Genomic DNA, 15,115 nt, shown 5'->3' on the forward strand with positions numbered 1-15,115 from the left:
AATACTTAAGTTTTAGTTTTGGAAACGTTTAGATGTAAACCGAACATTTCGCTGTGGTGAACTACCGCATTTATTATATTTTGTAGTTCTTGTGCGTTGCTTGCTATTAAGACGGTATCATCAGCATATCTGATGTTGTCTATGCTGATTCCGTTAATCTTAATTCCGCCTTGGACCTCGTCTAATGCTTCTCTGAATATAGACTCCGAATACAAATTAAAGAGTAGCGGTGATAAGACACAACCCTGTCTCACTCCTCGTCGGATTTGTATGTCTTCGGATGTTGTGTGCTCTATTTCAATTGTTGCCGTTTGGTGCCAGTATAGTTCTGAGATAATTCGCAAGTCTTGTTCGTCAACTCCAGTTGTTCTCAGAATTTCGATCATCTTTTGATGGTTAACGCAGTCAAATGCTTTTCGATAGTCAATAAAACATGCATATACATCTACATTCATGTCTCTGCATCGTTGCGTTAACACATTTAAAGCAAAAGAGCCTCTCGTGTTCCCAATCCGTTTCGAAATCCGAATTGAGTGTCACTCATCTGGAACTCGCACTTCTTGTAAATTCGTGTATGGATAATTCTGAGAAAAGTTTTAAAGACATGAGACATCAAGCTTAATATTCGATAATCATCGCATTGTGAGGAATTCGATTTTTTTGGTAATGCTACGAATGTTGATTTTAGCCAGTCTGTTGGTATTTTACCTGTGTCATATATCTTATTGAATAGTGCTGTTATTAAATCTAGGCTTTTACTTTCGTTATCTGCAATTAGTTTAAGTATTTCGACATTGATATTATCTGGACCGGTGGCTTTTCCATCTTTCTGAGATTTTACTGCATGAATCACTTCTTCTTTGGTTATTTCTGGGCCTTTTTCATTTATTCGATTGTCTGTGGATGGTGGAGAACAAGGTCTATCGTCGTCAAAAATAGTTTGTATGTATTCTTTCCATCTCTCTAGTTTGTCTTCTGTACCCATAATTATTTCGTTATTATCATTTTTTAATATTGTTGCTTGTCTCTTTTTGTGTCTACCTGTCATTTCTTTTACTTTTTTATGGATATTAAAGGTGTCGTATTTCTCCTGATGTTGTTCGATTTCTAGGCATTTTGTTGACATCCAGTTTTCTTTCGCCTCCCTGCACTTTTTTCTAATGATTTTGTTGATTCGCTTGTATTCTATTGGGCTTGTTTTATGTTTTCGTCTTACGTCCATGAGGTCCATGATCTCTTGCGTTATCCATTCTTGTTTTTTGTTGTGTTTTATGAACCCGATGTCTTCTTCTTGTATCTTTGTTATTTTTGTTTTTAGAGCAGTCCATGTTACTTTAATGTCTGTGTGTACCAAGTTTTCGATCGTTTTTATTTCTTCCTCAAGCTTGATACTTATTTCTTTTTTCTGTTCAGGGTTCTTCAGTTGTGAGATGTCTATTTTTTTTTGTCACTGTTTTCTTTTTGACTTTGAGAAATCTTTTTAATCTAAAATCCATTATAACTGGATTGTGATCGCTATGTATATCAGCTCCAGGGTATGTTTTCGTAGATTGTATGTACTTCTTAAAGGTGTTATTGAGCAAAATGAAGTCAATTTGATTTCTAACAATTCTGTCTTTTCTGTCTGCAGGTGATTTCCATGTGTATAGCCTTCTAGGATGTTGTTTGAAGAAGGTATTGGCAATTAACAGATTGTTTTCTACGCAGAATTGTATAAGTCTATCTCCTCTATTATTTCTGGTACCTAGACCGTATGCTCCTATGTGGTTTCCTTCCGCACCACGACCAATTTTAGCGTTAAAGTCACCCATGATCATCGTTATCTCACCTCTTTTTGTCAGTCTCATTATTTCATCTGTTATATTAATAACAAAATAAACAATAAAATTTACTGCAGAGTATGTGTAAAAAAATTTTTGCATTCAACTCCTTTTATACAGATATGACAATAAAAATATACAATTTCATCAAAATATTGATTCAATCCTTCATTTACTATACTCCTATTACAGGTCAAATGTTGTTTATTAATTGTTAGTAAGTTGTTATTAATTCTGTCTCTCTTTCTGCTATGTCTTACCTATAGCATTACATATGTAATGATTGTGCAGATTGACTCTCAAAGAAATTTGTAACGGCGAATGCGTGTATAGAAGTGTAACTTCTATCGGCAGTCCCACTGGACTGCCACACCCGTTTTTTTTAATTTATAAATAAAAATGTATTATCTTGTTAGTATAGACTATTTTTAGATATACTCATTTCGCAACCAAGGAACTAAAAGAAAAACATTAATTTTTTAATTTATTAAAAGAAAACATATTCAGATAATCTTAAATTTTTGTAAAACTTGGCATCATTGGTAATATAAACCAATCGTAGCGATTTGAGGAAAAGGAACATGGCGTTGTATTGTTTACCTTTGAATTGATAATTTCATTATTTGTGACATTTTAGTGAATTTGTTAATATAATTTTAAATTTTAATTGAAGAATAGTTAATAGTTAAGTGTAATAATGGTGCGTAACTGTGTTGTATTCAGGAAAACTGCATATTTACATCCAGAACTGTCATTTCATTTGTAAGTATTATAAACATTGGAATTACGTCATGGGCGTAGTACAGGGATGTGATAATACTTAATTCTTAACATGAATTGGAGTTTAATTTTGTTAAATAAAGTAAATTTTGTAGTATTATAAATACATTTATTTATTTTTGCTAATCTACACTATAATTGATATAAATATAATAATTTCAATGAAATATCATATGTAGGTTCCCAGTAAAGAATCACCAGATGCTGGATATGTGGTTGTCTATGTTCGGCTTAGATAAAGAACAAATAACCAAAACTGCTATGGTCTGCTCAGAACACTTTAGAAAGCATGATCTAATTATACAACCAAGTGGACGGGTTAATTTGAGAAACGGAACTGTTTCAATAAATATTTATATTTATTGAAACCATATAAATCACCACAACCATTTATATAAATCACCAGAACCAAGGTAACTATAACGAATTTCTATGTAATTTACCATACAGAGTATAATAAATATAATGCATACTTATAGCATATTCCATAATTATGATAGCATGTCTTTTTTCTTTTTTTTATCAATTCAATGTTTCAGTTCTACAAACGATATGGAAAATAAAAAGCTCCGAGTAGTATTGATAAGGATGATTTTTATGGACCTTCAAAAAGGTGAGTTTGTATCGAATTTGTTTATTAAATTTACAAATAAAATCTAAATGTGGATTTTGATTACTTATTTCATTTTAATATTAAAATTACTCACACTATTTTAGAAGTTTCATTGATACTGATGAATGTAATATGGAGACAGACTTGGGCTTTAATGTAAAATCTAACTCTCCTAAACTGTTAAAAAGGTGAGTTTTGGCTTAATTTTGTATGAAATTATTTCAATCCTAAACCAATTTTTCTTTAATGTAAATAAATTGAATATTCTAGATGTTTAAATGCCAATGAAGAAAACAAGGAAAATATAGATATAGAAAATGCATCTTCGAGCACCATTACAGCATCAGAAACTGAAACTGTAGAGTTGTTACTTGGTGATAATACTTTTTCATATGTTCCACGTAATATATATAAAAAGTGAGTTTTACGTTTAATTTATAAAAACAAGGATTATAACTATGAAAATCTAATTACTTATATGTTTTAGAAATAAAACCGTTGAAGACATGGCTAGCAGCGATTTTTCAACACCTGAAAAGGCCAAGAAACATTTTAGAGTGTTAAAAAATACTTATTCGAATTCGAGGTATTTCTTTGAATTGGTTCCAATCTTGCTTGAGAAATAGGAAACAAATAGTTAGAGCAAATGATACCGACTCTAGTCACAAAAGCATTGTATGAGGAGTACTGGGTCCTCTGCTTTTCCTTATCTTTATAAATGACATCACTAACTTAAAAATCAATGGAAAATTTTTTTCTTTTGTTTTTGTTGATGATACCAGTATTACCTGGAGCAACTCTAATATTGTAACCCTTCATGCAATTATAACTTCTGATAAACTTAAAATAAAAACCTGGTCCGACACTAATTTACTCTCTTTTAACGTGAATAAGACAGTAGCATTATCCTATAAAGGAGCTCTTCAACCCTTGCTTCTCAATAACAGCCAGATCAGTATCATTGATTCTGTAAAATTTCAAATATTTTTACAGACAGCAACCTTAAATGGTTCCTTTATATCGATTTATTAAGTAAGAAACTGGTCTCAGCCTTCTATGCAATAAGATCTGTTTCGAAGGAAATCAATTTAGCATCTTCCAAAATAACATATTTTTCTTTGTTCGAGTGTCATTTTGCGGTTCTAGTACAGTGCCTAATCTAATGTTTTTAAGTTACAAAAAAGAGCAATATGGTATCTTTTTGGCCTCAGAAGAATAACACATTGAAGAAGCTACTGCAAAAATTACGGATTTTAACTCTTCCCTCTTTGTATATTCTAGAAATTGTTTTCTTAATTGGTAAACCCTATATGTTTTTCCAGCAAGACCCAATCATGACTACTCCACCAGAAATTCAACCTTTGATGTGTATTTATCGATCCCGTCCACTGAGTCAATAAAGAAATCTATATTATATTCGGCAAAAAAATTATACAATTATCTCCCTTTGTAACTTAAATCTACGACTTCTTTCCTTAAGTTCCGTAAACTGACAAAAGCCTATCTATCTGAAAGACCATATTATTCAGTGGAAGAGTTTTTTAACGAGAAACTAAGAAATTTCAGTATGTTTAGGTACAAGCAACTAAAGTATTTATATATATATACTATATATATATATATATATATATATATATATATATTGTGATGATGTATTATTTGTGAATATTTTAATGATGAGCAATGAGTGTTTTTTAATAATAATAATATATATATATATATATATATATATATATATATATATAAATATATATATATATATATATATATATATATATATATATATAAATATATATATATATATATATATATATATATATATATATATATAAGAATAAGAAAAAAGAAGTACTTGTGACTCGTTTGGAACAAATATATAACTGTTTTGGATGGGTTGGAGTCAATAATAGGGCTATTGGTTAACTATTTTTTTATTCTCGAGCTTTCAATTGTATTTACAATTATTATCAAGAGCTAAAAAAGACAAAATACTTACAAGGTTGAACTAAAAAGAAAAAACAATTTTTGTTAACTTACCAAATAAAAATTAGTTTGGTAAGTAAAAATCACTGCTTACATCTTCAAAATATTTAATAAAAAAATGTTTTAATCTAATAAATGTTTCTCCGAAAATTTTTTTAATTTTGAAAACATTTTTTAATATAAAAAATAATTGAATTTATAAATAAGTTCAAATAGCAACCAATTACAAATAGCCTCAATGTCATAAATGCCAACATAAAATTTTTATTTTTGACAATTATATTGCCAAAAGTAAAATTTCGTTTAAACATTCTTTTTTGTTTAGTAACAAAAAGAAGAAGATTTATTCATTGTTGACAGATGACTGAAAGAATGTCATATTTAATTCTCCATATATATGTCACATTCTTTCAGACATGCCAACGCCAGTAACAAAAAACAAAATTTGTTTAATTTACTAATGTTTGTATTTTGAGAACGATTTCCGAAGTGGAAATTGAAACGTCAATAAACGTATTTTAACCTTTAATTGTGGCTTATTCCCATTTAAATATAAATTAATTTAAAATGCCACAAGAAAATAGCTTTAGAACAATATATATATATATATATATATATATATATATATTGTTATGATATGTAAAATCGAGAAATATTTCAAAATTCAAAAAACATTAAAATAATTCAGATAAGTAGGATAATATCCAACAAACATTTCGAAGAAGGAGAGTTATTAATTTCTTGGATTATCTCTCCTGTTCTTCCCTTATCTTAGTAGGCGTCCAGTCGTCGTTGACAATCTTCGTTCTTAGCACTGCTGCTATTCTTGGAGTCGTTCGATCCACCTGGCTATCTGACCCTCTGGATTCTTAAACTGCATCAACCACTTAAGGGCGGCATGGTCGGTTCGGATTAGAAACTTTCTGCCATAGAGGTATTGATAGAAGTGCTCTACTGATTTAACTACTGCTAGAAGTTCTCTTCTCGTGACGCAATAATTCCGCTCAGGTTTTGAAAGAACTTTACTAAAATATCCGAGGACTCGTTCCTGTCCTCCTTGAATCTAAGACAGCACTCCTCCAATTCCCACATTACTTGCATCCGTATCTAAGATGAACTCTCCTTCTGGCAGTGGATACCCTAAAATTGGTGCTGTTATTAGATGCTTTTTTAAGGTCTCAAAGGCATTTTGGCAGTCTGTATCCCAGCGGTATTCTCTTGCTTCCTCTGTAAGTCGCGTTAATGGCTTAGCGATATCTGCAAACTTCTTAATAAACCTCCGGTAGTAAGTACATAGTCCAAGAAAATTTCTCACTTGATGTTTGTCAGTTGGTTTTGGCCATTCCTTAATAGAATCGATTTTTCCCTTATCCACATCCACTCCTTCTTTACTGACTATATGACCCAGATAATTGACTTTACCTTGAAATAGCTGGCACTTCTTGGGGTTTAACATCAATTGGGCGGCTTTAAGTCGATTAAAAACGTTTTCTAAATTCTTCAAATGTTCTTCGAATGTCTTCCCCAAGACGATTATGTCATCTAAATAAACCAGGCATGTTTTCCAAGATAACCCTCTCAACACATTTTCCATAAGCCTCTCAAATGTCGCAGAAGCATTACAGAGTCCAAATGGCATAACGTTGAATTGCCACAATCCAGATCCTGCTTTGAAGGCTGTCTTTTCATTATCTACTGGGTTCATTTCTACCTGCCAGCATCCAGACTTCAAATCCAAAGTAGAAAACAATTTACTTCCAGCCAATGTGTCCAATGTGTCATCGATCCGAGGCAGAGGATAACTATCTTTCTTGGTAACGTTGTTCAGCAAACGGTAATCCACACAGGACCACCGGAGAGACCCATGGGCTCGTAGAAGGTTCTATTACCCCGTCTTTCTTCATTTCCTGAACAATCGTTTCAGCTTCTTCTCTTTTCGCCTGCGGTAATCGTCGAGCTGTTTGACGAATTGGCTTAGCATTACCAGTATCAATTTTATACTTAACAACGGTAGTTCTTCCCGTCTTTCCCCCTTTCGGTACGAAAATATCACGATACTGCCGAAGAAATTCCCTTAATTTCCTTTTCTCAAGCTGATTCAGAGACTGTCCTGCAACTGCAACCATTTGGTCGAATTTGTCGTTGGAATTATCATATGTTGTCGCCTGACGGATTATGGATGTCACAGGTATACAAGTTCCTACTTTTGTCTCTTTCTTTATGGTCACTGGGTAGTCGTTGACATTGATAAGTCTCACAGGAATTTCTTTAGCCGAAGTCACCAATTCCTTTCCAATTATAATTCCACGGCCAACCTCATCGTCGTGGTTTCAAGGCTCCATCATAACAGGTGTCCCTTCGTCTACAATTCCCTGTAGTCGCGCTACTATGATCGTTTCGCTTCTCGCAGCCACGACTGTATCTTCTGTAATGGCTGCTTGCACAGTGTTGTCATTATGTGGATGAAGAAATACCTCCTCGTTGCCAACTTTGATTACCTTATTCTTAAAATCCAATTGGAATCCATGCATATTCATTACGTCCATTCCTAATATAACATCCTCTTCGATGTCAGCAACTATAACAGTATGGACGAACTTTTCTGCTCCAATTCCCAATTGTACCTGGATTTCTCCATGAATGTTGGCATTTTCACCTGTAGCGGTCCGAAGTCGCAACCTCGTTGGTAACAGTTTCTTTCGGCTGTTTATAACTGTCGGGCGTATAATGGTTCTGGTCGCTCCGGTATCCACCAACAACGTATGCTTTTTACCATTTATGTCTCCATCTACATATACACTATCTTCACGACATTTCAAAGAAGCTATTAGTATGAGAGGGTCTTTGGAAAAGTTCTGGGTCGAAGCTGCCCCCCTAAGGCTGACCCGTTCTAGTTTTCCTGATGGTGAGTTTCTTGATTTGCGTCGTACTTGGGGTGCTTACAGGAGCTTCGTATGTGTCCTATTTCGCCACAATTCCAGCATCTGATGGTCTTCGTTTTCTTGTATGTCATGGTTTTCATCATATTAACGAGCTGGTCAAGTTTATCTTCATCTCCTTCCTCTTTTACAGTCCTAACTTTACTGTACCCGCCAGAGGCCTGCGTAGCTGACTCGCATTCGAGGTCGGCGGATAAGACATCAACCAGCGTCTTGTGACGAGCTAATCGTAGTGTTCTCTGCATTTCATGATCACGAAGACCATCAATAAACGTTTGAACGGCCAACTTTTCCATCATGTCTTCGGGAGCTGTTGGATAAGCATATCGTACTAATCTGGCAATATCTACCTCATATTCTTGAAGAGCCTCCTCTTTCTTCTGTCTACGATTTTTAAGCTGCGACTGATATACATGCTCCAAATGTTCGTGGCCATATCGCATATTTAACCTCTTCTTAAGTTGTTCGAAATCATCCGTCTCTTCTACGGCTATGGTCTGAAGCACATCTAAGGCATCTCCTCGAAGAGCGATAGTCAGGTTTACAGCCTTTTCTTTTTCAGACCATCCATTCGCTCTTGCAGCTGATTCGAACTGTTTCATGTAGTTATTCCATGACGACTTTCCGTCGAAAGTTGGGACTTTCACATGGACAGAACCTCCACTTCCTTCAAATTTCGGCCGTATTTCCAACTTACATTTCGTCTCGTCTATTTTTGTCTCTACTGTAATTGGATTGTTTCCTCTCTCTGCCGACCATGTTTCCTCCAGCTTCTTTTCCATCTCTTTCCATATCTTTTCTTCGAAGGCCAACATATCGGCAGCAACTTGGTTTTTTAACGAAGATATTCTATCGTCCAGGGCAGACATCTCAGAAGTGACTTTAGAGATTTCCGAAGAGATGTTAGCACAGACTTTGCTTTCCAGCGAAGAAATCTCGTTAGAAACTTTGTCTTCCAACGAAGCGATGTCGCCGGAAACTTTGGCTACATCACCAGAAACTTTGGCTACATCAGAAGAAACTTTCGAAATATCGTCAGAAACTTTGTTCTCTAATGATGCGATGTCACCAGAAACTTTTGAAATATCGCCAGAAACTTTGTTCTCTAATGATGCGATGTCACCAGAAACTTTGGCCACATCACCAGAAACTTTCGCAATCGACGAGATAACAGCAACATGCTTATCTTCAAATATATAAGTTTCCGGATCCAAACCGTCTTCTTTTAAAGCATTCTTTAGTCGTTGGACTAAATCAGCCATTTTCCCGGTAGAAGCTAATTCCCTATCTTCAAGATGCCTTCTTAAATCCGTAACTGTGAGCTCATAAATCGTAGCCATTTTCACAATTTATTTTATATTCACTTGTAATTTATTTTCGCAATTTATCTTATGTATCCCACTTCTGACACCAATGCAATGTAATTTATTTATGTCTTTTGTGTCTTAATTTAATTTATTATATTGTTCTTATTCTAGTTTATTAAAAAGCATGATAATTTATATAAGTTTATTAACCACTAATTAATACATAATTTATTTTAGGCGAACGTAACAATTAAAATCGCGGCCGCGGGTCTTCAGATATTAACCGTTCCTCCATATAAAAATGTTTTATTTATATACATAAATCGCCGTTATCTCGAAAAGTCTAAAACCTTCTTGAGTAGACTGGACGGCGAAAACGGTAAGGGCAAACTGGATTTCCCATCGACTCGTCTCGAACTTTGTTTTTATAACATAGGGGGACCCATCGTGTGTCAGGTAGGCATTACCTAACAAATACGTGAATGAATGAAAATATTAGTAATAAATATATTTACGGTTTTGGGTCAGAATTTATCGTAACAATATCATGATGGTCTCTGAAGCTCATACGACAAACAAGAGCCATTTTAGTATGCCAGATTTTTGCACCTTTGTCACACCACACCCAATGGGAAAAGGTCATGGTGGAACTGCGTTAATCATTAGAAGTAACATAAAACATCATGAAATAAATAAAGTGTGTGAAATCAACATTCAGGCAACCTCTATATCTGTAGAACTTAGTAAAGGACACATAACGATGTCAGTTGCGTATTGCCCCCCTGGTAAAATAATTAAAGAAGAACATTTTCTAGTTATTTCAATGGGCTTGGTCATCGCTTTATTGCAGCAGGTGATTTTAATGCAAAAGTTTAAACGAAAATAACTTGACTACAATTTCTACTGGGCAACCAACCTACTGACCTACAGATAGAAATAAAATACCTGATCTCATCGATTTTGGTATCATAAAAGGAATAAGTAACAACTTTTTAGATATTAAACCTTCCTTTGACCTTTCGTCGGACCATTCTCCCATATTTATTGATGTGATGGAACATGTATATAATACAAATAAATACCCCATGTTTTCAAATCATAAAACAAATTGGAGTCTGTTCAGATTTAATATTCAAAATGCAATTAACTTAAATCTTCCTCTTAAAACAAATATTGAGGAAGCAGTTCATCACCTTACATCAATAATTCAACAGGCAGCTTGGAGAGCAACTCCAAATCTAAATCAGAGTAATAACTGTGAACCATATCCACATCATATAAAAATCTTAATCAACGAAAAGAGAAAACTAAGAAAACAGTGGCAAACTTCCAGATCTCCTGCGAACAAAACTGAACTGAATAGGGCTACTCGTTTGCTCAAAAGAAAACTACACAAATACAAAGATCAAGGCATAAACGAATTTCTTGAAAGTCTCACTGAGACGGATGACACAAATTACTCTATTTGGAAACCTTCTAAGAAACTTAAACATCAGATTAAGCATGATGGTCCCATCAGAAATGAAGATGGCGATTGGGCCAAGGCCGATGAAGATAAAGCACAAGCATTCGCTAATCATCTCAGCCAAGTTTTTTAACCTCACTCCAGAACTATCTCAAAGGAAGAAGAAGAATTTATTCACAAGAACTTAGATGCACCCTACCAGATGTCACCTCCTATAAAAAATATCAAAATTAACGAAATTAAAGAGATAGTTAAACATCTCAATACTAAAAAAGCTCCAGTGTATGATTTAATATCGGGAAAAATCTGCAAAAATTTACCCGATAAAGGATTTTGGCTGGTTATGTACATATTTAACGCTATACTAAAGTTAGGCTATTTTCCGTTTCAATGGAAAATGGCACAAATTATTCTAATACCGAAACCAAATAAAGATCCACACGAACTATCATCTTATCGTCCAATCAGTTTGCTTCCCATTATCTCTAAGATATTTGAGAGGATACTCCTTCAAAGAATGAATTCTATAATCGACAGAGAAAAGTTAATACCTGATTATCAGTTTGGATTCAGGCAACAACATGGAACAATTGAGCAGGTACATAGAGTTGCCAAAGTAGCAAGAGATGCAATTGAAAAGAAAGAATACTGCACTGCAGCCTTTTTGGATGTCTCACAAGCATTTGATGAAGTATGGCATAAGGGGCTGCTATCTAAAATAAAAACTCACTTTCCTCATTCTCTGTATGCACTTCTGAGATCCTATCTTACCAATTGATATTTTCAGGTCAGATGCAATGAAGTCAAACATATCTCCAATTCTATCGGGAGTACCTCAGGGGAGTTAATTGGGACCAACTTTATACTTACTCTATACGGCAGATATTCCCACAAGAGTAAACACCACAATTGCTACCTATGCAGATGATACTGTGATAATGGCTTCTAGCTCGGTTCCTGTTACAGCCTGTCAAAATTTACAAATTCATTTAAATGAACTAGAGAAATGGTTAAAACTGTGACGAGTTAAAGTAAATAGCAGCAAATCAGCACATATAACATTTTTACTTTACGAAAAGAGAGTGCACCATCTGTGAGCATAAACAATACCATAATACCCAAAAAAGTGATGTTAAATACTTGGGAGTACATTTTGACAGCCGACTAAATTGGGGAAAGCACATCTGGACAAAGCGACTGCAACTAGGATTAATATACAGGAAAATGTATTGGTTTATGAACCAAAATTCCAAATTAAGTCTACACAATAAATTATTACTGTATAAATGTATTCTAAAGCCAGTTTGGACCTACGGTATACAGATATGGGGTACAGCATCTAATTCTCACTTACTGAAACTTCAACGTTTCCAATCTAAAGTTTTGAGACATATTACCATGGACGTATAAATAAAGAAGGACCGGGCTATTTACATCTTTACATGAAGCCATGAGATCGCCACAGTCATAGGCACAAATCCCTAATTTGACGTTGCCAAATTATTTTTTTTCCAAGTCAATCTTCGAAATAATTTTCGATTTTTAGTATAATTTATTGAAGTTATACTTCTATACGCGCGCTCCACGTTGGAAATTTGTATGGGAGTGAATCTGTGAAATCATTACATATGTAAGATAATGAGTAAGAGAGAGACAGAAGATATATTTTCTCTCTCTTCCTCTCTCGAATATAAAAATGTTCCTTTTGTATATATATTTAATATTATATATATATATATATATATATATATATATATATATATATATATATATATATATATATATAACAAAATATTTATTAATATTATTATTTATGTGATATGTTTTGTAATATTTATTAAATATTCATAATTATATTAGTCTTTTGTATTTCAAAATAATAATCTCAATAAATCACTGTATGACCCAGAACTGTCAATTTTGAAATACGTTTGTGTCATGTCCTCGGTAGTATAGTAGTTAGTATCCCCACCTGTCACGCGGGAGACCGGGGTTCGATTCCCAGTGGGAGAGGACTTTTTTATTAATATTATTACTTGGTAAATTAAACATATGCGTAAGTAGAAAAGTTATGTATATTATTGTCATTTTTAAATACTTATGAATATTGCATTTTAATTTGTATTGTATTATTATATTGAATTATGTTGCACTGTATTGTAGTGTATTTTTTATGTATGTTATTGTCATTTTTAAATACTTATGAATATTGTATTTTAATTTGTGTTGTATTATTATATTGAATTATGTTGCAGTGTATTGTATTGTATTTTTATATTCTTCTTCTTCTTCTCATTGCGCCGTCTCCTTTCGAAGGTTGGCGATCCAAATGGCAATTGTAGTTTTGGAAACTGCTGCGCGAAAGATCTCTGCGGATGAGCGGTCGAACCATCTCCTCAGGTCTTTCAGCCACGAGTTCTGGCGTCTTCCTACTGATCTTTTGCCCTGTACTTTTCCTTCCAGTATAACTTGAAGTAATTCATATCTTTCGCCTCTCAGCACATGACCCAAGTATTGCATTTTCCTCTCTTTGATTATTCTTAGTAATTCTTTTTGTTTACACATGCGACGAAGTACCTCAACATTAGTAACTTTTTGTACCCATGGAATCCTCAACATTCGTCTGTATATATACACCTCAAAGGCATCTATTCTTTTTTCTATTTCAGAGTCCATTGTCCAACTTTCACAGCCATACAGTAAGATAGAAAAAACGTAACATCTGATCATTCGGATTCTAAGCTGTAGACTAAGGTCTGATCTTGTAAAAAATGTTTTAATGCTCATGAATGTTTTTCTTGCTTGTTCGATTCTTGATAGGATTTCTTTTTTTGGATTACACTGACTATTGATATTTGTTCCCAAATATTTTATGGAATTTACATGTTCTATTATTTGACCCTTGGCATACACCTGTACGTTTATTGGTGTCTTTGAAAATACTTAAGTTTTAGTTTTGGAAACGTTTAGATGTAAACCGAACATTTCGCTGTGGTGAACTACCGCATTTATTATATTTTGTAGTTCTTGTGCGTTGCTTGCTATTAAGACGGTATCATCAGCATATCTGATGTTGTCTATGCTGATTCCGTTAATCTTAATTCCGCCTTGGACCTCGTCTAATGCTTCTCTGAATATAGACTCCGAATACAAATTAAAGAGTAGCGGTGATAAGACACAACCCTGTCTCACTCCTCGTCGGATTTGTATGTCTTCGGATGTTGTGTGCTCTATTTCAATTGTTGCCGTTTGGTGCCAGTATAGTTCTGAGATAATTCGCAAGTCTTGTTCGTCAACTCCAGTTGTTCTCAGAATTTCGATCATCTTTTGATGGTTAACGCAGTCAAATGCTTTTCGATAGTCAATAAAACATGCATATACATCTACATTCATGTCTCTGCATCGTTGCGTTAACACATTTAAAGCAAAAGAGCCTCTCGTGTTCCCAATCCGTTTCGAAATCCGAATTGAGTGTCACTCATCTGGAACTCGCACTTCTTGTAAATTCGTGTATGGATAATTCTGAGAAAAGTTTTAAAGACATGAGACATCAAGCTTAATATTCGATAATCATCGCATTGTGAGGAATTCGATTTTTTTGGTAATGCTACGAATGTTGATTTTAGCCAGTCTGTTGGTATTTTACCTGTGTCATATATCTTATTGAATAGTGCTGTTATTAAATCTAGGCTTTTACTTTCGTTATCTGCAATTAGTTTAAGTATTTCGACATTGATATTATCTGGACCGGTGGCTTTTCCATCTTTCTGAGATTTTACTGCATGAATCACTTCTTCTTTGGTTATTTCTGGGCCTTTTTCATTTATTCGATTGTCTGTGGATGGTGGAGAACAAGGTCTATCGTCGTCAAAAATAGTTTGTATGTATTCTTTCCATCTCTCTAGTTTGTCTTCTGTACCCATAATTATTTCGTTATTATCATTTTTTAATATTGTTGCTTGTCTCTTTTTGTGTCTACCTGTCATTTCTTTTACTTTTTTATGGATATTAAAGGTGTCGTATTTCTCCTGATGTTGTTCGATTTCTAGGCATTTTGTTGACATCCAGTTTTCTTTCGCCTCCCTGCACTTTTTTCTAATGATTTTGTTGATTCGCTTGTATTCTATTGGGCTTGTTTTATGTTTTCGTCTTACGTCCATGAGGTCCATGATCTCTTGCGTTATCCATTCTTGTTTTTTGTTGTGTTT

This window comes from Diabrotica undecimpunctata, chromosome 4, assembly GCF_040954645.1.
Source record: "Diabrotica undecimpunctata isolate CICGRU chromosome 4, icDiaUnde3, whole genome shotgun sequence".
NCBI lineage: Eukaryota > Metazoa > Arthropoda > Insecta > Coleoptera > Chrysomelidae > Diabrotica > Diabrotica undecimpunctata.